General features: G+C 38.3%; 1 pseudogene across 1 annotated transcript in view; it reads left to right on the forward strand.

The window, feature by feature from the left end:
• The window catches only part of LOC307069814 (transmembrane 9 superfamily member 2-like), a 92662-nt pseudogene that overhangs the window by 22750 nt on the left and 47305 nt on the right, over positions 1 to 22607 (forward strand). The window contains exons 6-8 of the transcript in view: positions 3976 to 4103; positions 8765 to 8876; positions 21335 to 21414. The product of the transcript in view is annotated as a transmembrane 9 superfamily member 2-like (transcript). The remainder of the gene's footprint in view (positions 1 to 3975; positions 4104 to 8764; positions 8877 to 21334; positions 21415 to 22607) is intronic.

Raw genomic sequence — 22607 nt, forward strand, 5'->3', positions numbered from 1 at the left:
TTTTTGACTACATACTTATTGTTCTCGAAGATTATTTGTGGAGTTTCTTTGAGTCCTAGGGTCAAAGTACTTTCCTCCAGAGAGGATTTTCCTTTACTTCCACAAGGAGTCTTTGGGAAATACCTGTCTGGGACCACCTTAAAGCAAATTCATAACTTGAACTTTCTGGGGCCACCTTGATGACGTGAATCCAACCCGCAAATCTATATCAGGGCTGGTCTGTGGCCACAACATTTTAAGGACAGTTTTATTTCTCTCCCCCCGCCTCTGCCTTGTTCTGTTTAGCTTCAAGGCCATCTTCCCAATAGTCCATTGGGACTATAGGAGCAGGTTCACTTCTGGCTCACCTTTACCCTGAGGATGTTACTTTTGGAGGGGGTGAGTGGTCTCAGCTTAATGTGCAGAGGGTCTTATATTAGCCTTTTCACCTGGGAGGGCCTTCCCTGAGTTCCCGCCTCCTCATCCCATGAAGCTACCCAAGCCCAAGTTCAAGTTTGCCCAGCTCAGCAGGTGACCTCAGGGCAATAGCAGCATCTGTGCTCCCTTATCCAGCTGACCTCTCTGGCTTCCTACTTTCCCTTAGAATTTGGCATGGTAGTTCCTTACTTTCTTGTCACCTCATGTTGCTTTTTTTCTTTTTTAAATTTTAAAGACTTTACCTTTTTAGAGCAGGTTTAGGTTCACAGCAAAATTGAGAGGAAGGTACAGAGATTTCCCATCTACCCCCTGCCCTACCCACACATAGTCTCCCCCATTCTCAGCATCCTCCACCAAAATTGGACATTTGTTACAACTGATGAACCTACATTGGCCCATCACATCATAATCATCCAAAGTCCATACTTTACATTAGGGTTAACTCTTGGTGTTGTACATTCCATGCTCATGTTTCTTTTAAGGAGATATTTGTTATATTTATCATTTGTAGTTTTTAGCAGGAGATTTGGCCCAAATAAGATTGGAATTGGAAATCTAGTTAAAGTTTTAAAGCATAATTTTAATATCTAGTAGGAAGGAAACTAACATTTAATGACTTCCTTACTCTGTGCCAGGTGCTGTGTATAATTTCTCACTTAATCCTCAACAATTTTATGAATTAAGTGATGATAGCCCCATTTTACAGCTAAGAAAACTAAGGCCCAGAAAGACTCACATACAAAAGATGGTATGTGGCAAAATCTGAATTCTATCCCAATGTTTCTTGATCCAAATTTTGATCTCTTTGTACCATACCAAACTGCCTCATATTTTTTGAGCATCTACTGGATATTAGCTCTGAGAATATATTTGAGAAGTGCCTGGCACATGGTGGATGTTCACAAATATTTGTTGAATGAACGAATGATCCAGACAATGTTCATAGCCTTGTGATCTACTGGGGAACACAATTTACTAGGGGATGTAAACATGTAAGTACACTGAGTACAATTTGATGTGGTAAGTGGCAGAGATATGAGCTGAGTGCTATGAGAGCACAGAATAAAGAATTCTCTTTAGTAATTTTTCAGATTATAAGTAGAGGCTATGGCAGCAGATGAGTCTGGAGAGACAAGCGGGATTCAGATCCTGAAGGGCCTTGTTGCCACTTTATCTGTCAGATTGAGTATGCGTGACGGTGGTTGAAATGCTTTTTCATGGGCAGATTTAAGCCTCATAGCACTCTGTTATGATTTCTACAGTATAGATTCGGAAACCAAGACACTGAGGGGTTAAGCAACTCGGCCAAGGTCACACAGGCTACCACATGCCATTCCTGAGCTTTCAACCTAGCCAGTTTGACTGTGGAGTCTTTAACCCCTATGCTGTGCTGCTTCTATTAGTACATATCACGCACATACCTCTGTACCAGTACATGCTCTACTAGCTGCATTTTATTTCTCTGTATGTTTATACCATCTTTCATTTAACTGTACTGCTAGACATTTTTGGTTGTTTCTAGGTTTTTGCAATTATGGACAGTATTGTGGTGAGCAGTACTTACTTTCCGTCCCAAGCTGATTCTGATACACCGCCTCAGGATCACTCGTACCATCTTCTTTATCATCACTGTACTAAATGATCTCTAAATTTTCTTCAGGGCTATCACTCTCAATTCTGAGATTTGCAGAGTCATAATTCTTAATCTAGGAGTCCTGCATGTTGTAGATTACTCAACATGGTAATTGACAAGGCTCATTTGTACTCATTCTCTGAAGATTGAAGGCCTGGGTGACATAATAGCTAATATTTAGGCTTTCTATGCCAAGCACTGCACTAAGTACTTTACATACATTATTCTGTTTAATCCTCTCAACAATCTTATGGACAATCCTATTATTGTCCCCAATTTTAAAAAGGGGAAACCGAGACTCAAAGAGGTTAAATGACTTGTCTGTGGTCATATAGCTAGTAAATGGCTGTCTGATTGCAAAGTTCATATTGTTAACCCTTGTCTTAGTTTGCTAGGACTGCTGTAACAAAGTACCACAAAATGGGTGTCTTAAAACAACAAAAATTTATTGTCTCAGAGTTTTGGAGACTAGAAATCCGAGATGAAGGTGTCAGCAGCAGTGCTTGTTCCTTCTGAGGGCTCTGAGGGAGAATCTGTTCCATGCCTCTCTCCTAGGTTCTAGTGATGGCCAGCAGTCCTTGGCTTGTGGCTGCATCCCTCCAGTCTCCTCCTCTGTCTTTACATGGCCTTCTGCCTGTGTGTTTCTCTCTCTACATGGCCTTTTCCTCTTTTTATGAAGACTCTGGTTATATCGGATTAGAGCCCACCCGAATGGCCTCATTCATCTTAACTTGATTTTGTCTTACAGAGACCCTATTTCCAAATAAGGTCACATTCACAGGTACAGTGGGTTAGGACTTAAGCCTGTCTTTTACGGGGGGACACAGTCCAACCCATCACAACTCTTATACAAAAACTGCCCCCCAAATCCTTATGGAAAAGTAGTCCCTCACTCTCCCTTAACCACTGGTTCTCAAAGTGTGTTCCAGGACCAGGAGCATCAGCACCACCTGGGAGCTTGTTAGACATACAGAATCTCAGGCTTCACCCTAGGCCCAGTGAGTCAGAATCTGCATTTTAACAAGATCCCTGGGCAATTTGTATAAACTTTCAAGTTTAAGAAGAATTGACTAAGATAATTATCTTCAGATATTGTTGTGGCTACTAGGGAGTGAACTAATGAATACTTGGCTGGTAGAGAGAGTTTCACTCTGTTTTTATCTGTTTGATGCTTCTGATTATAAATGTAGATATATCCTCATTATACAAAATTTGGTAAGTACAGAAAAATCTAAAGAAGTAGAGGAAAAATTATTGCCTATAATCTCACTACCCAGAGGCTCCACAGTTAACATCCTGAAACACATCTTCCTTCTCTTTTTTCTTGCTTCATTACTTTTACCATAAATAAAGCCCAAACTCTTTTTGCGGTACGCGGGCCTCTCACTGTTGTGGCCTCTCCGTTGCGGAACACAGGCTCTGGACGCGCAGGCTCAGCGGCCATGGCTCACGGGCCCAGCCGCTCTGCGGCACGTGGGATCCTCCCGGACCGGGGCACGAACCCCGTCCCCTGCATCGGCAGGCGGAATCTCAACCACTGCGCCACCAGGGAAGCCCAAGCCCAAACTCTTGATAGGCTTAAACTTTAAGTACTGATAACACTTTATTAGTTTATTTGTATTACTTCATAGTTTTGTGTGGTTAAAAATCCAGTGATGCATGCATTTGTGAATTTTACATTTGCAATATTATTCCTTTGTAACAACTATTTAAAACTGTAGAATTAACTAACATCTTAATTTTAGGCCAGATGCTCAGGGCTGCAGTTTTATCTTATAAAAACACATTTACACTTCAGTATGCTTAATGTATAGCTTGATTTTTTAGAAGTAATATATCCTATTTTCATTCCGTGATAAGATTTTATATTTTTTAGTTTGTAGGAAAAGTTCAAACTTCTTTCAAATTTCTTTATCTTTCTGCAGTCTGAATTCAACAAAAGTAATATTTTCTACCTCTTCAACCATGTCGATATTACCATTACATATCACGGGGAAAGTGAAACAAATTGGGGTATTGTAAGATTGGTTACTTCTAGACTTGATCCCAAAAGGTAATTATAGAATCTCTTTCTAATTAGTTCCATTAATTTAAAAATTAATTCAAAATGTAGAAAATCTCACCAGAATTTTTATTTTTAGGATACATGTGTGATATAACCTTAGACATAAAGTTTGAAAAATCAAATAGGCAGGGACTTTCCTAGTGGTGCAGTGGTTAAGAATCCACCTACCAATGCAGGGGACATGGGTTCCATCCCTGGTCCGGGAAGATCCCATATGCTGCGGAGCAACTAAGCCCGTGCGCCACAACTACTGAGCCTGTGCTCTAGAGCCCATGAGCCACAAGTACTGAGCCCACGTGCCACAACTACTGAAGCCTGCACGCTCTAGGGCCCACGTGCCACAACTACTGAGCCTGCATGCTGCAACTACTGAAGCCCGTGCACCTAGAGCCTGTGCTCCACAACGAGTGAAACCACCGCAGTGAGAGGCCCATGCTCCGCAACAAGAGTAGCCTCCCCTCGCCACAACTAAAGAAAGCCCACACGCAGCAATGAAGACCCAACGCAGCCAAAAATTAAAAAAAGAAAAATCAAATAGGCAATTTTATTCCATTTAACCTATAGTAAGCATCTGAATAACATGTAATGTGAGGAAGAACTGACAGATCTGGGAGAGAATTGACTTATTGAGGGTATCCTAACTCTCTTCTTTAGTTGCTGCCATATGACAAAGAGATTAGATTAAGATTTGTGTTTCTTCAGAGGACAATTCTAGTACCAGTGGAGTCTATTAGGCAGGTATCAGCTGGGTATAAGGAAGAATCTGCTAGCAATTAGGGCTCTCTAACATTTGAATAAGCAACCTCAAGAATTAGTGAGTAGTTAATCCCTACACATTTGTAGGAAGAGCCTAGATGACCCAGCTCTTTGAGATTTCATAATTAGGCACCCAGCATAGTGTCTGGTCCCTAGTAAGTGAGTGCTTAATGAATTGTAAAGGGCAATTCTGTATTGGGTAAGAGACTGGACAGGTGACCTTTAATGTTCCAACTTTAAGATTCTTTGAAACTGTAGGATAAGAATAGTACTCTTCAATAAAAAGAGATAGATGGGGAATATATCATACAGTGTATCAAATCATGATCCATATGGGCAAAATATTATAAAACCTGAAATATTAGGATGGGAAAAGTGATCCTTTGAAACTTACGTGAAGTATATTAAAGGAGGTAAGTGTGGTATGGTTTTCTGAACACAGAACAAGGAATTTGGAAATTTGGTTTTTTGTCTCATCTCTGCTGGTTCCATTTTGGAAGTCAACCCTAAGTTCATCGAGATGAATCAGACTTCATTGTTTTTAAGCCTACTGGCCTATTTTACTTTAGCCAAGGTTGTTCCATCTGTCACAGCTGATGGCCAAAGGGAAAGAATAGTTAGAGAATGTACTGTGCCAAGCTTTTGACCATGGGTAGGTTAACTTCATCTCTCATAGGTTTAAATTTCCTCATCTGCAATAGGAGAGGGCTGAATTAGGAATCTTTAATATAGATACTGATGCATCAAACCCAATTTTTATTTTATTTTTTTTAATATTTTTAATTTTTATTTGTTTATTATGAGTGATATTTAGCATCATTTTACATGTTTATAAACTATCTGTATCTGTTCCCAATTTTTATTGATGTGTATGTTTTTGGGCAAAGGCGTCCGTACATTTCATTAGGTAAACAGACCCCAAAAGATGAAGAACACTGGTACTTTGCAACTCTGATTTATCTTAGTAAAAAGATATTCTTTTTAAATTAGTGGCTACATTAAAAATTTTTGAAGATTTATTTCATAAGGTGTTGCAGACAGGAAATAAAAGAAGGATTAAAAGGATCAGGACATATTTATGAATAATGGGGTAAATAGAGCTACTAAGAGAGGCCAGGGGATACTAACCATTGTCAAGAGCAACCGCCCATGCTTCTTTGTGTCTGTCACTTCCGATATCTGGGAACATAATTTTAGGTTGATGGACTGTGAGGTCTGACTCAGGATGGCTACTCATGTTGAAAGTCATTTGGGTAGAAAGGTAGTAAACATACAAAGTATGATACAGGAAGCTAATCTCATCAGCTATATGAAAATCACATTTAATGCTTATAATCACACCTCATATTCTCTGGCTCGGATAGAGTAAAAAAGCCAAGAAAATCACTTTCTAGAGCTGCATTTATTCTACACTGCCCATAGTAATAGCTTATGTATGCATGCAATAAAACTTTGATCTAATCACAGTAAAGCTCATTTATTTGGGCCCCCTGAGAATGACTGTGTTAAAATTCATCTTTTTCAGAATTAGGCAATAGCCGTGGTCATAGACGTGAGTTAGGTCATAGACGTGAGTTAGGTCATAGATGTGAGTTAGGCCTAATGGTTTTCTGGGTCTAGAGTCTTGTGTTTTCTTTCAGGTTCTGTACTTTGTTAATTTCCCTGATGGTTGCTATAACTGATCATCTCTTTTTCCTTAAAACACCTGCTGCATTTGGCTTTTGGGTTACCACTTTTGTGGTTTTCTCCTGTTTTACTGGTTGCTCATCTGTCTTTTCATTTCTCCAACCTATTTTTTTTTCTTTTTTTTCATTTTTGGCCTCACCACGCAGTTTGTGGGATTTTAGTTCCCTGACCAGGGACTGAACCTGGACCCTTGGCAGTGAGGGCATGGAGTCCTAACCGCTGGACAACCAGGGAATTCCCTCATTTCTCCAACCGCTTAATGTTGGAGGGCCCCAGGACTCAGTCTTTGAGCTTTGCCTCTTCTTTATTTATACTCACACCTTGGCGATCTTACCCTGTCTCATCGCATCAGATACCTCAATGACGCTTAAGTCTCTAGACTTGTATATCTGGCTGTTTACTTGACCCGTCCACTTGGATGTCTAGTAGGCATTTCCAACTTAACATGTTCCCAAAAGAACTTCTAATCTTCCCTCCAAATCTGCTTCTCCTGTTGTCTTCTGCATCTCCGTAAATGGCAACTACATCCTTCTAGTTGCTCAGACATCACCCTTGATTCCTCTTTATCATTCTTCACTTATACCCTATATCTAGTCCAACCCTTTGGCAGATCATGGGCTCTAATTTTTTTTTTTTTTTTTTGGCTGCATCGCACGGCTTGCAGGATCTTAGTTCACTGACCAGGGATCAAACCCGGGTCCACAGCAGTGAAAGCCCTGTGTCTTAACCACTGGACAGCCAGTGAATTCCCCATGTGGCTCTATTTTTAAAATATTTTCAGAATCCACCACTTCCCATCACCTCCACCACAATCAGCTGGTCCAAGACAGGGTTATATCTCACATGGATTGTTGCAAAAACCTAGTTGGTCTCCTTGCTGCCAGCCTTGTCTTCTCACAGTCTGTTCTCAGTACAGCATTCAGAGCATTCCTTTTTAAATTTCAGCTCGTGTGAATCCTCTGCTCAGAGCCTTCCAGTGACTTCCCGTCTTAGAGTAAAAGTCAAAGTTCTGAAAATGGCCTGTAAGGCCTTATACAACTGATATATAAGGCCAGTGGTTTAAAATAGGGCTTCTACCTTGATTAGAGACCTTAACACAATTTTTGCTGCATAATCTCTCATATGAAATGCAGATCTTTCCTGTACTGGGTTCAGGACCCATACTTGAACGGTGAACCTTGATACGCATTATCATGCAGTAATTTAATTTTTCTCTTTAATGTTAAGTTTTGATCTGTAGCATTAACAATTATTATTTCTCTAATTCGTAGCTGTTTTAAATTGTATTTTGGCTTTAAGTAGAATGCATTCATCCTACAAACATGTATAATATAAGCGCACCTTATGTACCAGACAGTAGGGTTACAGGAATGAATAAAAAGAGGCACACACCAATAACCTTCGCAATCGTGAGCGACTGGTTTTATTGTGCATATACACGTACAGATAACAATCCCATAAGGATTACATATTATTCTTTAGACAGAAGCCAAGGGGTAAACTGTATGTTGAGTAAATAATTCAAAATGGAAGCATCATGGTTTCTCCTTTTGATTTTCTATCACCCTTTATTCCTCTTTTACTATTTGAGTGACAGAAGAGTCTCTATTTCTGACCAGGCATTTGCTAGCTTCACCAGCCCTGTCTAGTTTCAAACTTCTCTAGTTTTTGTTTTCCATCTTCTGGTTTTAGTAATCATTCTCTTTTTCAAACACAAAAGGTTCACATAGATTATATACTCAGTACCTTTCATCATTAAGCATGGCATTTTACACACAGTAGGCCCTCAAATCTCTGGGTGCTTATAAATATGATTTCTGCATCATCTATTTGATTTTCTGACTCTATAGCTAAGGTTACAAGATAGTTTTCTGTTTTAGTATATAGAAGGGGGGATGCAATAAAAGATGAGAAATAAAGCCATTTGCTAATAGAAGGATTTAAAAAAAATCTATCCACAGGCAAAGAGAAGGTTCTTAAGTATTGTGTTTTGGGCAGTATACTGAGTCTTATTTGTGTGTTAGGGACATTTAGAAACAAAAATCTTTTAAATCGTAAAGAGTTTTAAATGCAGAATATAGTGAAAGGCCTATTTTTTTTTCAGCCTTCTATTGTTAACGTGCCTGAAGAGCCATGAATCAGAAATTTACGATATCAGTTTGGTATAAAAATTCATTTCCCTTCCTTTTTTCCCTCTCTTTTATTAGCTATAAACATTCAGATGAAAACCACCTAACTTGTAATGGACCCCCTATGGAAATTCCTGGAGAATATACAGATAAGTTGAATGTAACCTACACTTATTCTGTGAAATTTGAAGTAAGTATTCCATGCCATCATCTTATTTTTTTCCCAAATCAAGTATATAAATATCATATATTTCATTAATATTAAAGCCTTAATTTCCATCAATTTAAAGTTGTGTAACACAGCTTAGGAACCCAAGAAAGTAGGTAAGTTCTTTATGTTAAAACTATTCAAAAGACAATAATTACAGGAATTTCTGTATTCAATCTACTACATTTCAGGTACCTTGCCCAGTACTTTACTTTCTCATACTTCATACTGAGGTTTGAATGAGGTACATGGGTAACCAGAGGGGTGCAGTGAGACCTTCAAGGAAGAATATCTTGTGGAAGAGACACAATCTATTGTAGTGAAAAGGGCTGACATATTGGACATTTGGACTGACCTACAGTTCAAATTGGGGCTTGGCCACTTACTAGCTGCATGAGCATAGGCAAGTCATGTGATCTCTGAGGCTCGATTTCTTCTCATGTCATTTCATCCTCATTTTCAGAATATATAAAGCCCTTAGTATGACACAGAGTAGGTCCTCAACATATAACATTCATTATTATTTGTACATCTGGAATTTTTCCTTTTGTAAATAGCTATTTTTATAAAGATGGTATGTATTTTTGGTAAATAGATAGATAGGTAGGTAGACAGATTGACTGTTAACATTCTGGTGAATAGCGTATCAGCTCTTTGAAGCGTTTTCCAAAGAGTTTTCTGTAAACTAGTTCTTTCATATTTTATTTATTTTAGCTTGGTATTTTAAAAGGTGTTACGTGAAAAAAGGATCTATGATGAGGTTACTTTGGATAATGCTAGGTTAAACAACGTTAAAACAATGGCTTTATGAGTATTCAGTATGTTAAAAAGCATTGTGGGGCTTCCCTGGTGGCGCAGTGGTTGAGTCTGCCTGCCGATGCAGGGGACATGGGTTCGTGCCCCGGTCCGGGAAGATCCCACATGCCGTGGAGCAGCTGGGCCCGTGAGCCGTGGCCGCTGAGCCTGCGCATCCGGAGCCTGTGCTCTGCAACGAGAGAGGCCACAGCAGTGAGAGGCCCACGTACTGCAAAAAAAAAAAAAAAAAAAAAAAAGCATTGTGAATTTTCAAAAGATGATTATAATATGCAGCATTTCATAGACCATGGCAAGAACTCATGGGGATATAATTTTCTGTAGAATATATAAGGAAAACACTGCGTGTGGTGCTAAAAATTGTACATCTTTGTACAAATGGGATATTACATGTGCTATTTTCACTTAATGTGTATGTCATGGACATCTTTCCAGTTCAATAAATACAGAGTCACAGCCTTCTTTTTATTGACTACATAGTATATTTAACATACAGGCTGTAATTGACTTATTTAGTGCCATATTGATAAAAACAATCCAAATGTCTAATTTTTAATTATTATAAACAATGCTTTAATGAGCATCCTTACTTTTTTATTTGTCTGATTATCTCCTAGACTTAAATTCCTAGAAGTAGGATTATTTAGGTAAGAGGGTGTGCACATTTTGATAATACCTTACCAAATTCTTTTGCAGAAAAGTTGCTAGGCCTGAAGATCTGCTGTTTCCTCACACACTCAGCAATACTAGGTTTTTGTCAGTTTTAAAAATCTTGCTTCAGAATTTTAATTCTGTGAGTATAACAAAGGGAGGTAGATTCATACTAGGCAAACTCCTAAGGATCCAATATATAAACCAGAACACCAATTTTGTAATTTATGTGAAGGAATATAAATGTCTAGTGGACCACACCATTCATGTCAGCTGGTTAGCCCATCTGCCTATAATAAAGGTATATGAGAAAGCAAATATAAATAGAATAGAATAAATTGAAAGTTTCTTGGTGAGCATAGGACCCCAGAGCAAAAGTAAGAGAGTATTAAAAGATGATATTCAGGTGCACTAGTGCTATGCTTGCCCATGGACCAGATATCTGGTTCATATTCATGGGTCAGGTACTCTTAGCCTTGGACAGTATTAAAGGTGCTTCTCCAAAAGATGAACTTTGGGGCTTTCCTTTCATAGGGAAAACTTTTTATGACTATGTAGATATATGTATTTCTCTTTATAGTTTTTAAAGATTATGCATCATATTTTTGCTTCAGCTTTCATTATACTTGATTTTATATAAGGCTTATTTCTTATGGCTTTAGATTTGCTTTCCTGAGACAAAACCCTAATCACCTTATTTGGGATTAGGTCTCAAATCTCTTTGAACACTTACAGATTGTGCTTGGTTTGTGTCATTTCTATAGATGGCCTGACAGCCATTATAACACGATTCTTCCTAATCTCATTCTGAAAGCAATTCCAGTTTGGGGATGCCTTGCTTTTGTCCCTATGTATCACCTATAAAATGTTATCTCCATTTTATAAATGAGGATCCTGAAGCCCAGTGAGCTGAAGTAATTTTCTCTGGATCGTAGCTAGCAGGAGGTGGAAGTGATATTCAAACTCAGGTCTGTTTGGCCCCAAACTCATAGTTTATCCACTATTCCATTCTGGCTTTCTATATTAAAGGTCTATTATATTTTCTGCCTACAGAGTTACTGTAAAGAAAATGAGAAACGTTTATGTTAGAAATGTGTGTGTGTGTACTTTGAATCATCCAGCTAGAGGTCAGGATTACTTGATCCTACATCCTGCAGTTTACCCAAAGTACAATTGGTGAAAACAGGCAATTTACTAGTCCAATAAGTATAGTCCAGTCTTCTAATCTCTGGATGAAACACAGAAGTGTAATCTGGGGAAAGGAATGAAATACACCCTGAAGAAATTAAAATAACCTTTCCCCAGTGATTGAGAATAGTATTCCAAGTCTAAGCTATTATCAGAAGTTGATTGAAGAGCTGAAACCCTTATACATTTTTATCACTTATCAGTTGGCTATTAAAATTTTAAGTATAGGATGGTAGCTAGACTTATGGTGGTGATCATTTTGAAATGTATAGAAATATTGAATCACTGTGTTGTGTAACAAGAACTAACATAGAGTTGTAGGTCAATTATACTTCAAAAACAAACAAATAAACAAACTCATAGAAAAAGAGATCAGATTTGTGGTGACCAGAGGCAGGGGATGGGGGGAGGGGGGAATCACATGACGGTGGTCAAAAGGTACTAGGGATGTAATGTACATCATGATAACTATAATTAACACTGTACGTTATATATGAAAGTTGTTGGGAGTAGACCCTAAGAGTTCTGATCACAAGGAAAACATATATATTTTTTTTCTTTAATTTTGTATCTACAGTATATGAGATGATGGATGTTCACTAAACCTATTGTGGTCATCATTTCATGACGTATGTAAGTCAAATCCTTATGCTGTACACCTTAAACTTATACAGTGATGTATGTCAATTATATCTCAATTAAACTGGAAGAAAAAAATAACAAAATAAAAAAATTTAAGTGTAGGAACGCTTATGTTTACAGTAAAAGCCAAGGGAAAGCACATCTAAATTGAAGTTTAGATTCATGCCAGGAGCCTGAATGGTATGGTTTTAGTGGTCTGCCTGCGTGTCAGGAAGTAACTGTGGCAGTCAAAAGAGCTGAAGTGCAAGTTCAGATGCAGCTACACCAAATGGGGGTTTTGGGGAATTGCCTTATTTGAGGTTAGGTCTCAACTCCTTGTTCTTTAAGTTTCCTTAATCCTGGGAGGTATTCCAGAAGAGGAATTTTTCCTTTCCCATTGAAACTCATTTAGGGTGCTTAGAAGGCTCCTGGCTTCCAGACGTGGTACGGTGGAAAGAACCAGACACACCCAAAGTTTGAATCCTGGTTTTGACATTTACTAGCTGTGTGAACTTTGGTAGGTTACACTGAGCCTATATTTCCTGAGCTGTAAAATGGGGCTAAAATAGTTACCTCATGTGACTGCTGTCAGAGATAAGTGAGCTAACATATAAAATATTTAGCTAGCCCATAGTAGACACACAGTGTTTCCTATCCCTTCTCTCAGATACAGGAGCACCTGATTTACTAATGTTTTATACAAGAGTAGCTCAGGTATGCAGAGTGCACTTACACAGTGAGAACGCACTAAGCCACAATATTCTTTTTTTTTCCTCTTTAGTTAATTTCTTTTAACCACAATATTCTTTACCTGAACACCAGAAAGTTGCTGTTATAGTTGTGGGGAGGGCTCCAGGAAGAGTGGTGATGGATATCTCTGATGGTGCTGTTTCTTTATTTTCTGTCTTGGGTTTGGGTTGATTTTTTTTTTTTTTTTTTTTTTTACCCAGTGATAATCGTACATGTCAACATTTCTCAAAGTGCGTTCCCAAGAATACTAGTCAAATAAGTTTGGAAAATGCTACTTTCTACCGTCTCCTTTCTTAGCTTCACAAAGCACATTAATGTTTAAAAGTCTCCTAATAAAGAAACCTTCGACTGAGTCTAACCCAGCATTTTATAATCGTCTTTGACTATGGAGTACCATTCTGGAGTACCATTTATATCCCACTGCAGATTCCACTTTGTGTACCCTAGGTGTACATAGTTGTTGTGTCTTATAGTAGCTTACAAAATCCTATTGAACTAGAAATTTTTATTTTTTTAAATTAGAAAATTTTTTATTGAAGTATAGTTGATTTACAATATCGTGTAAGTTTCAGGTGTACAGCACAGTGATTCAGTTATACATATATATGTATATATATTCTTTTTTAGATTCTTTTCCCTTATAGGTTACTACATGATGGTGAGTATAGTTCCCTGTGCTATATAGTAGGTCCTTGTCAGTTATCTATTAAAAAGAAAAAAAAAAAGAACCTCCAGAAGGAACCATCCCTTGCCAACTCCTGGATTTTGGACTTCTAGCTTATAGAACTGTGAGAGAATAAACTTCTGTTGTATTAAGTAAAAAAAAAAAATTATAGTAGTTATTCATGTTCATTGTAGAAAATATAGCAAAATCACAAAATGTGAATAAAAGTCATTTAGAATACCACCACGTGCTGAGAACTACCATGAAAATTTTTGTGTATGTAATTAAGAGTGATAATTCGAAATCAGACAGCTGGGTGTGGGTTTTTTCCCTCTAGTTGCGGTGAGCGGGGGCTACTCTTCTTTGCAGTGTGCGGGCTTCTCACTGCGGTGGCTTGTCTTGTTGCAGAGCACAGGCTCTAGGCGCGCAGGCTTCAGTAGTTGTGGCACGTGGGCTCAGTCGTTGTGGCTTGCGGGCTCTAGAGTGCAGGCTCAGTAGTAGTGGTGCACGGGCTTAGTTGCTCCACCGCATGTGGGATCTTCCCCGAGCAGAGCTCGAACCCATATCCCCTGCACTGGCAAGCGGATTCTTAACCACTGTGCCACCAGGGAAGCCCGTATATAGTGTTTGTATAGCATTTTTTGATAAAGAAATATCTTACATTCTTCTTTCTTGAACTAAGTCTTTGAAATCTGGTGTGTGTTTTATACTTAGAGCTCATCTCACTTAGGACTGACCACGTTTCAAGTGCTGAATAGCCATGTGTGACTAGCTGCTGCCATCTTGGCAAAGATCTAGACCTCCACATTTTCAGGGACTGTCCCCTTTGGTCTGTGCTTCTACTTGTTTTTCACCTTTTGTTGCTTCTCACTCTCAATACAGAAAATCCCACCAGGTCCTGTGACATGGATTGATCCCAGATACTTGGCTGGGTGAACTGCAGTCTCTCACCCTCCTGCACACTGCAGAAGCCTTCCACAAAGACAGTCTCGGGCTAGGGGAAGGGTAGGTGTGATCCTGACACAGGGATGGGGCGGGGCGGGGGGGCCTGGGTGAGGAAGCTGAACACGTCAAACGACTTACAGATGTCAGTGCCATACAGCAGCTATGGCGCCTGAGCCACCTGGGTTGCGATCTCCATCCTCCTGCGCCACCTCTCCCACCTTAGTGCAGCCACCTGCAAACTGCTGTTAGGACGCAGAGCTTGTGGTCATCGGCCGAGTTGTTGGCCTGAGCCCCTGGTCAGGCAGCTACTGGCCACAGAAAGATTCAGAGGCAAATATAGCAATTTTTAGTTTTAAAAGTTTTGTCTTTTTGCTTTTTAATTGAACATCTTATGCACTTTATGTTTTCAGAAAATAATACATGTTCCCAAGTGGGTACAAAGTTTGGTGTTTATATAACAATTTTGTTCAGAAGTTATTGAAGGATGGGACCATAAAGACTAACATTTGAGTGAAGACCTTTTATTCATCCATTTATATAACAAATATTTATTGAGGGCCTATTATGTGCCTAGCATGGGAATTTTTATAAAGTACCTAGTTTAACTTTATTATTCACAATAGTCCTCTGAAGGCAGGTACTATTTTAAATCTCCATTTTATAGACTATAGAACTGAGACTCATAGAGATAAAGTTACTTGCCCAAGGTCACAAATGTAAAGGATTATAAGTCTAGATTAGCTTGACTACAGAATCAAGGCTTCTAACACAGTCTCTTTAATACATCGTGTGAGTTTAGAATGGAAGGAGTTATGGTGGGTGAATTGACCAAGAAGACTTTATAAGAGAGAGGCCTTTAGCTAGTCCTTGAAGGATGCTGAAGATAATTTGGATAGAAGGGGTAGAAGTGTGCAAGGCATTCTGGGAAAGCCTATAAACTGAGATAAAAGACCTGGCATTTAGGAATCTGGAGAGGAGCTAGAGAAAGGGCTTTTCAGGTAAGAGTGTACATGGTATATGTGGGGAACAGTGAATAGACTTGTCTGATTGAAACAAAACTTTTTTCATGTGTTTATTCATTCAGCAACAGGCAGTAAATGCACTCCACATGCCAGGTGTTAAGCCCTGGGGTATGTAAAGGCCAAAAAGATTCAGTCTAGTACCCCAGACTTTAATTGTTTATATAGTATTGGTAGAAAGGTTAGAAAGATAGGTTTGGGCCAGATTTTGAATGGCTAAGGTATTTCTATTCACCATATTTTACTTTAGAAACTTACTGTTTTTATACCACCAACCAAAGGTTTTTTGGTTTCACTCTAATCACATTAATTTTAGCTATGTATCTACATATGTGAGTTATATAAGCTTTAGTTGTGGGCTAGCTTGGGACCCTAGCCACATATATAGTTGTTTTTTTTTTTTGCAAGATGCATTCCTGATTTTCAGGCACCATAGACCAATAATTGAATTGAGAATCAGAGAATTTTGGTGCTGGTTTGCTTCAAACTCATACTGTGACCTTGAGCAAGTTCATTTTCCCTTCTGGACTTCAGTTTCTGCATAGTAAAGTAAGGGAATGGAGCTGGATCAGTAGTTCTCAACCTATCAGATCGATGTCCTCTTTTAATAACAAATGTTTTATCATTCTCCCATTACTATTGTAAAATTATATTAATAGATACTAGATAATTAAACCTGTCTTACACATAGTTTCAATAGGCATCAATATAGCACCCTAACTATAATATAAAGGAGAAATAAAGATAAATTAGCTTTTAATAAAATAATGTATGTTTCAGTATATATTTCAGTCATTGTCAGATGCATGCACCTATGTGTATAATCATTATAAACATGACATCTACGAATGCATACGACTATGAGAATATTGTATATTGATGGCTCAAATACCACATCTTTCTAAAGGATGCCATGATTTTCTCAAATGTTGATCAATTTTGGTGAAGTTTCAAGCCAAACATAGTACCATTTTCCCTCAATTTACATGGTAGTTGCATTGCTGGGGGAAAAATCAATGTATATTAAAACTGTGTAAAAATACTTTATCTGTAAAATGAAGTTAGAATCTAGGCGCAGATAATCATAAGCAGTTTTTCACTCACATGAATGTTGGATGGGGCTTTTGGAAGTTCTTCTCAGTTCTTTGTGTGGGTCTCCTGGTGCCAAGCAGGACGTCTGGCCTTCTATTCAATACTATGCTGCTAAATACCAGTAGCATCCCCACACCTTTTCATTATGCCCCCTAGAGGGTGCTGTTTCCCCTGTCGAAAACAGCTAGACTAAAAGAAGCTGTAGTTACCTGCCAGCTTGATTCTTTGATTCCCTGCCTGTATTTTTACCGAGTGAAACCCATCATGTGCTGTGTCCTGAATCAAGAATTCTCGTCTATATTTCTACATTTGCTTCTTGTGACTTCATTATAAATAGCATTAAAGACCTGCTTACCTTGTATGCATTTATGACAATTGCTATGTCTTATAAAAGATTTTGAAACTCTGGGATGTAAAGATGCAGAATAATTCATTAATTTTAAATGGATTTAAAAAATGGTTTCCACCATTTAGTTATCTTTTTGCATTTGTCATTTTGTCTCAAATGTACCTTAGGATTTTAAAACGATTTATTTTCTTATGGAGGAGTAGTATGTGTTGTGGACTGTTATTTCCAGCAGATGGCAATGTTTGGTGCAAAGACTACTTGATTTAACAACTGCAGATTTTCTAGGCTCTCTTTGTATTTAAAAGCCAAACTTCATAGTGCATATTTGAAAGTTTCTCTCCTTTTTCTTACATTGTATTTTTTCTTCCAGTTTTATTGAGATATAATAGATACACAGCACTGTATGAGTTTAAGGTGTACAGCATAATGATTTGACTTATGTCACGAAATGATGACCACAATAAATTTAGTGAACATTCATCATCTCATATAGATACAAAATTAAAGAAATAGAAAAACAATGTTTTTTCCTTGTGATGAGAACTCTTGGGATTTACTTTCTTTAACAGCTTTCATATATAACATACAGTAGTGTCAATTCTATTTATCATGTTGTGCATTACATCCCTAGTACTTATTTATCTTATAACTGCAAGTTTATACCTTTTGACTGCTTTCACATAATTCTCCCTCTCCCCATTCTCTGCCTCTGGTAACCACAAATCTGATCTCTTTTTCTATGGGTTTATTTGTTTGTTTTTGAAGTATAATTGATCTACAACACTACGTTAGTTCCTGTTACACAACATAGTAATCCAATATTTCTATCCATTTTAAAATGGTCACCATGATAAGTCTAGTTACCATCTGTCACCAGACAAAGGTATTACATAATCATTGACTATGTTACTCACCCTGTACATTTCATACTCTTGATTCATTTATTTTGCAACTGGAAGTTTGTGCCTCTTAATTTCCCTCACTTATTTCACTCCTTTTTATTTATTTTATTTTTTGGCTGCATTGGGTCTTTGTTGCTGCATGCAGGCTTTCACTAGTTGTGGCGAGCGGGGGCTACTCTTTATTGTGGTACTCGGGCTTCTCATTGCGGTGGCTTCTCTTGTTGTGGAGCACGGGCTCTAGGTGCGTCGGCTTCAGTAGTTGTGGCACGTGGGCTCAGTAGTTGCGGTACATGGACTCAGCTGCTCCACAGCATGTGGGATCTTCCCGGACCAGGGCTCGAACCTGTGTCCCCTGCATTGGCAGGTGGATTCTTTTTTTTTTAATTTTTAAATTTTATTAAACATATATATTTTTAAAATTTATTTATTTATTTATTTATTTATTTGGCTGTGTTGGGTCTTTGTTGCTCCGCGTGGGCTTTCTCTAGTTGGCGGTGAGTGGAAGCTACTCTTCGTTGTGGTGCGCAGGCTTCTCGTTGCGGTGGCTTCTCTTGTTGTGGAGCACAGGCTCTAGGTGCACGAGCTTCATTAGTTGTGGCACATGGGCTCAGTAGTTGTGGCTTTTGGGCTCTAGAACGCAGGCTCTGTAGTTGTGGTGCACGGGCTTAGTTGCTTCGCAGCATGTGGGATCTTCCTGGAACCAGGGCTCGAATCCGTGTCCCCTGAATTGGCAGGCGGATTCTTAACCACTGTGCCACCAGGGAAGCCCCTTCACTCCTTTTTAAAAGACTTGATATGAGTTTACTTGCTTAAGGTGATGGACAGTCTGGTGAAGAGATGCATGCAATTCAAATTTTGAAAAATTAAGTCACATTTTAGTATACGAACAATATTTTAATAAAATGGCTAAGATGAATCCTTTCATACAATGAATATTTATCCCTGGATTTGTCAGTTCTATAAATTCAGATTTTCTTATAGGTTTTAAAAAATAGTTTATTTCAAAACAATTTCATACTACAGAAAAATTGCTAGAATAATACAAAGAACTCCCGTAGTTCTGTTAACCAGACATCCCAATTGTTAACATTTTACTTCATTTGCTCCATTGTTCACTCTTCTTTGTGTGTGTCCATTATCATTAGTCTTTCTGTGAATCTTTTGAGAGCTAGATGATGTCTCATTACCCCTATACCCTCCAGAGTATCTTTCCCTAAAACAAGGTCACCCTCCTATATAACTAGCATACAACCGTGCAAACCAGGAATCAGTATTGGCATTACATTACCATCTGATTCACATTCACCCATTCAGATTTCACCAGCTGGCCAACAATGTCACTTTTCTCCTTTCTGGTTCACTATCCTATTCAGGATTACATGTTATGTTTAGTTTCTGATCTCCTCCAATCTGGGCCAGTTCTTTAGTCTTTCCTTGTGTTTCATATTCTTGAAATTTTTTAAAAAAATATTTATTTTTTATTTATTTATTTTTGGCTGTGTTGGATCTTCATTGCTGTGTGTGGGCTTTCTCTAGTTGTGGCCAGAGGAGGCTACTCATCGTTGCGGTGTGCGGGCTTCTCATTGTGGTGGCTTCTCTTGTTGCGGAGCACGGGCTCTAGGCACACAGGCTTCAGTAGTTGTGGCACGCAGGCTCAGTAGTTGTGGCTCGAGGGCTCTAGAGCACAGGCTTCAGTAGTTGTGGCACGTGGGCTCAGTAGTTGTGGCTCACAGGCTCTAGAGTGTAAGCTCAGTAGTTGCGGTGCATGGGCTTAGTTGCTCCGCGGCATGTGGGATCTTCCCGGACCAGGGCTCGAACTCGTGTCCCCTGCCTTGGCAGGCAGATTCTTAACCACTGTGCCACCAGGGAAGTCCCTCTTGAAAATTTTGAAGAGTGCAGACCTTACAATCTGTAGGATGACCATCAACCTGGGTCTGTCTGATGGTTCTTCGTGACCAGGCTCAGGCCATGGATTCTGGACAGGAAGACCACAAAAGTGATAGCTTGCATCAGTAGACACATAATGTCAACCTGACCTTTCATGGATAATGTTAACCATGATCACCAGGTCATCAGGTGTCAACTAAAATCCATTGTTCAATTAAAACCCATCATTTCAGTTCTTTTTAAAGCAGTGTATATTGGCTTACTTCATACCCACCCCCAAAGTTCAGAAGAAACACTTAAAGTTACCTAATTTTAAATAATAAGTCATTTCAAACATAACTTGGTCAAACTGTACCAGTGTTTTCCTTTTGCTAAGAGCATGCCATTAATTTAAGGGGTAATAATACTGCATTAATGGTTTAAATGTTTCCTGGGGATTATCATTTAAGATCATTTATTGGGGATATTTTATAAGAAAGCTATTGAAAGGTTGAGTTTGACTACACACCAGCAGAAACAGCTGGTGATTATATTTTCTTGTGTTTTATTCTGTACTGAGCACTACAGTATTAAAACAACTTTTATAAATTCGTTGCTAAAATATTTCAAAATACTTAACATACAAAAATGTAAAATATTAAAATATTCTATAAGAAATAATGACTGAAATTGAATACTGTTTTCTAATTAAACAAAATACCCTAATAATAAACCTATTTGCAGGAGGTGGATTTTGTGTGTTGCAGTGATGCAAGTTGTCTTTTAGTTCAAATGTTGAGTTCAATTTAAATAATAATATTGATAATACTTGTATGTGGTGAAGACTGCAAACCATATAGAAAATGTATAAGTAAAATCTCCCTTCCTTTACTACCCTCCCCCCAATTTCTATTCTCTTGCTCCAAAAGTATAACCATTATTATTTCTTCCAGAAAAATGTCTGCATCTACAAAATATGTATATAATTTTGTGGGGGGAATGGAATCTTGCTGTACATAACTTGTCTTACCATATACTTTTCATCTTTCTTTTTTGCTTAATGATATTTCATAGACATATTGTCACCTATAGATGCACATCATACTTTTTAATGGTTACGTAGTATTCCTTAGCATGGATTACCACAGTTTATTCCCATTCTGTTGGGAATTTTTGGTTGTTTCTACGTTTTTAAATTTACAAACAAAACTACAGTGACATTACGTATACCTTTGTAAGCATGGTATGAAGTTGCAATTAAGATGAAAATGTGGTCTGGACAAAAGGAAATGAAGTATGGGGTGGATTTAGGGTTACAGAAAAATAGTAGCAAAAAGGTGCTATTTCTGGTGAACAGCAGTAAGCTAAAATTATTTTTTCCTAGTCCCTTTCTGAAATGAGGTAGAATATCAGTAAATAAAGAAATGATAAAATATCAGGCTAGATTGCATGATTCCATGAAGTTAGCAGTAAAGAAATAGAGAAAGTACAGGCAGAATAACTTTCTGTCTGTTTTAGGATTATAACCAGTAAAAAGTCAGTTAAAGTTTGGTCATGTGATTTTGTAATTTTGTTTTTAGGAAAACAAACATATCAAGTGGGGTTCTAGATGGGATTATATTTTGGAGTCCATGTCTCATACCAGCATTCAGTGGTTTAAGTAAGCACTTGATGAAATAAAGAATAAGTAGCTTCACAGTAGGAAATGTATACAAACACACACACACACATACATACATATATGTATTTTAAAAATTATTTTGTCACCAGAGATGATCTTTTTTTCCTTTTAGTTTTATTGAGATATAATTGACATATGGTACTGTATAAGTTTAAAGTATGCAGCATAATGATTTGACTTACACTGATGACCACAATAAGTTTAGTGAACATCTATCATCTCCTATAGATACAAAATTAAAGAAATATAAAAAGATTTTTTCCTCGTGATGAAAACTCTTAGGATTTGCTGTTTAACAACTTTCATACATAATGTACAGCAGTGTTAATTATATTAACCATGTTGTACATTATACCCCTAGTACTTCATCTTATAACTGCAAGTTTGTACCTTTTGACCACCTTCATCCAGTTCCCCCCACCCCGATCCGAGATGATCTTGAGTGACATTTTTTCTTCTCTGTAGCTAATTTCCCTTCTCCTTCCTCTCCTCCACCTCTCCACATATGCAAAGCAAAAGAAAAAAGGAAAATCTGTTTTAAATATACTAATGTTTATGCTGAAGGGAAGGAGAAGGCTGAGATGTTCTAGAGAGAAGATGTCTGCATGTAAAGAGTAGTCCATGCTGGGAAGTAGGCAGGATAGGACTGTGGCAGTGGACACTGTGCAAAAGATGGAATGAAAACAGGAGAGACACTTTCATTTGTGGGGTCAAAGTCTGAGCAAACTGGAGTGTAAGAGAAAGAAGTAACCAGATGGGGTGGAGGAAAGTCAGGATGTCATGAAAGACTGGGAAGAGAGCAGAGAAAGATGAAAAGATTAAGTATGAGAAACCAAAACATTGCAAGTGGTCAAGGCAGGTCATATAGACGAGAGGACTGTGTTGAGATAATGCCTGTGAGTGAAGGTGGATTCATTCTCCACATATTCTTTTTCATCCCTATTAGGGTGCCAAGCACTAGGAGAGGCTCTCAGACATGGCGGTGCATAAGGCCAACAGGCTTCTGCTCACAGGAAGCTTATATTCTAGTGGATTCAGAGTGAAGGGACTTGATTCCTCAGGAATCTTCAACAGGACAGACCACAGAGTTAGGAGTCCTTCATGACTGTGGAAGGAGTAGTTTCAACATGAAATCAAAGGATGGACCAACTGAGAACATGATGATTGGGGCT

This window comes from Hyperoodon ampullatus (genome assembly GCF_949752795.1).
Source record: "Hyperoodon ampullatus genome assembly, chromosome: X".
Taxonomy (NCBI): domain Eukaryota; kingdom Metazoa; phylum Chordata; class Mammalia; order Artiodactyla; family Ziphiidae; genus Hyperoodon; species Hyperoodon ampullatus.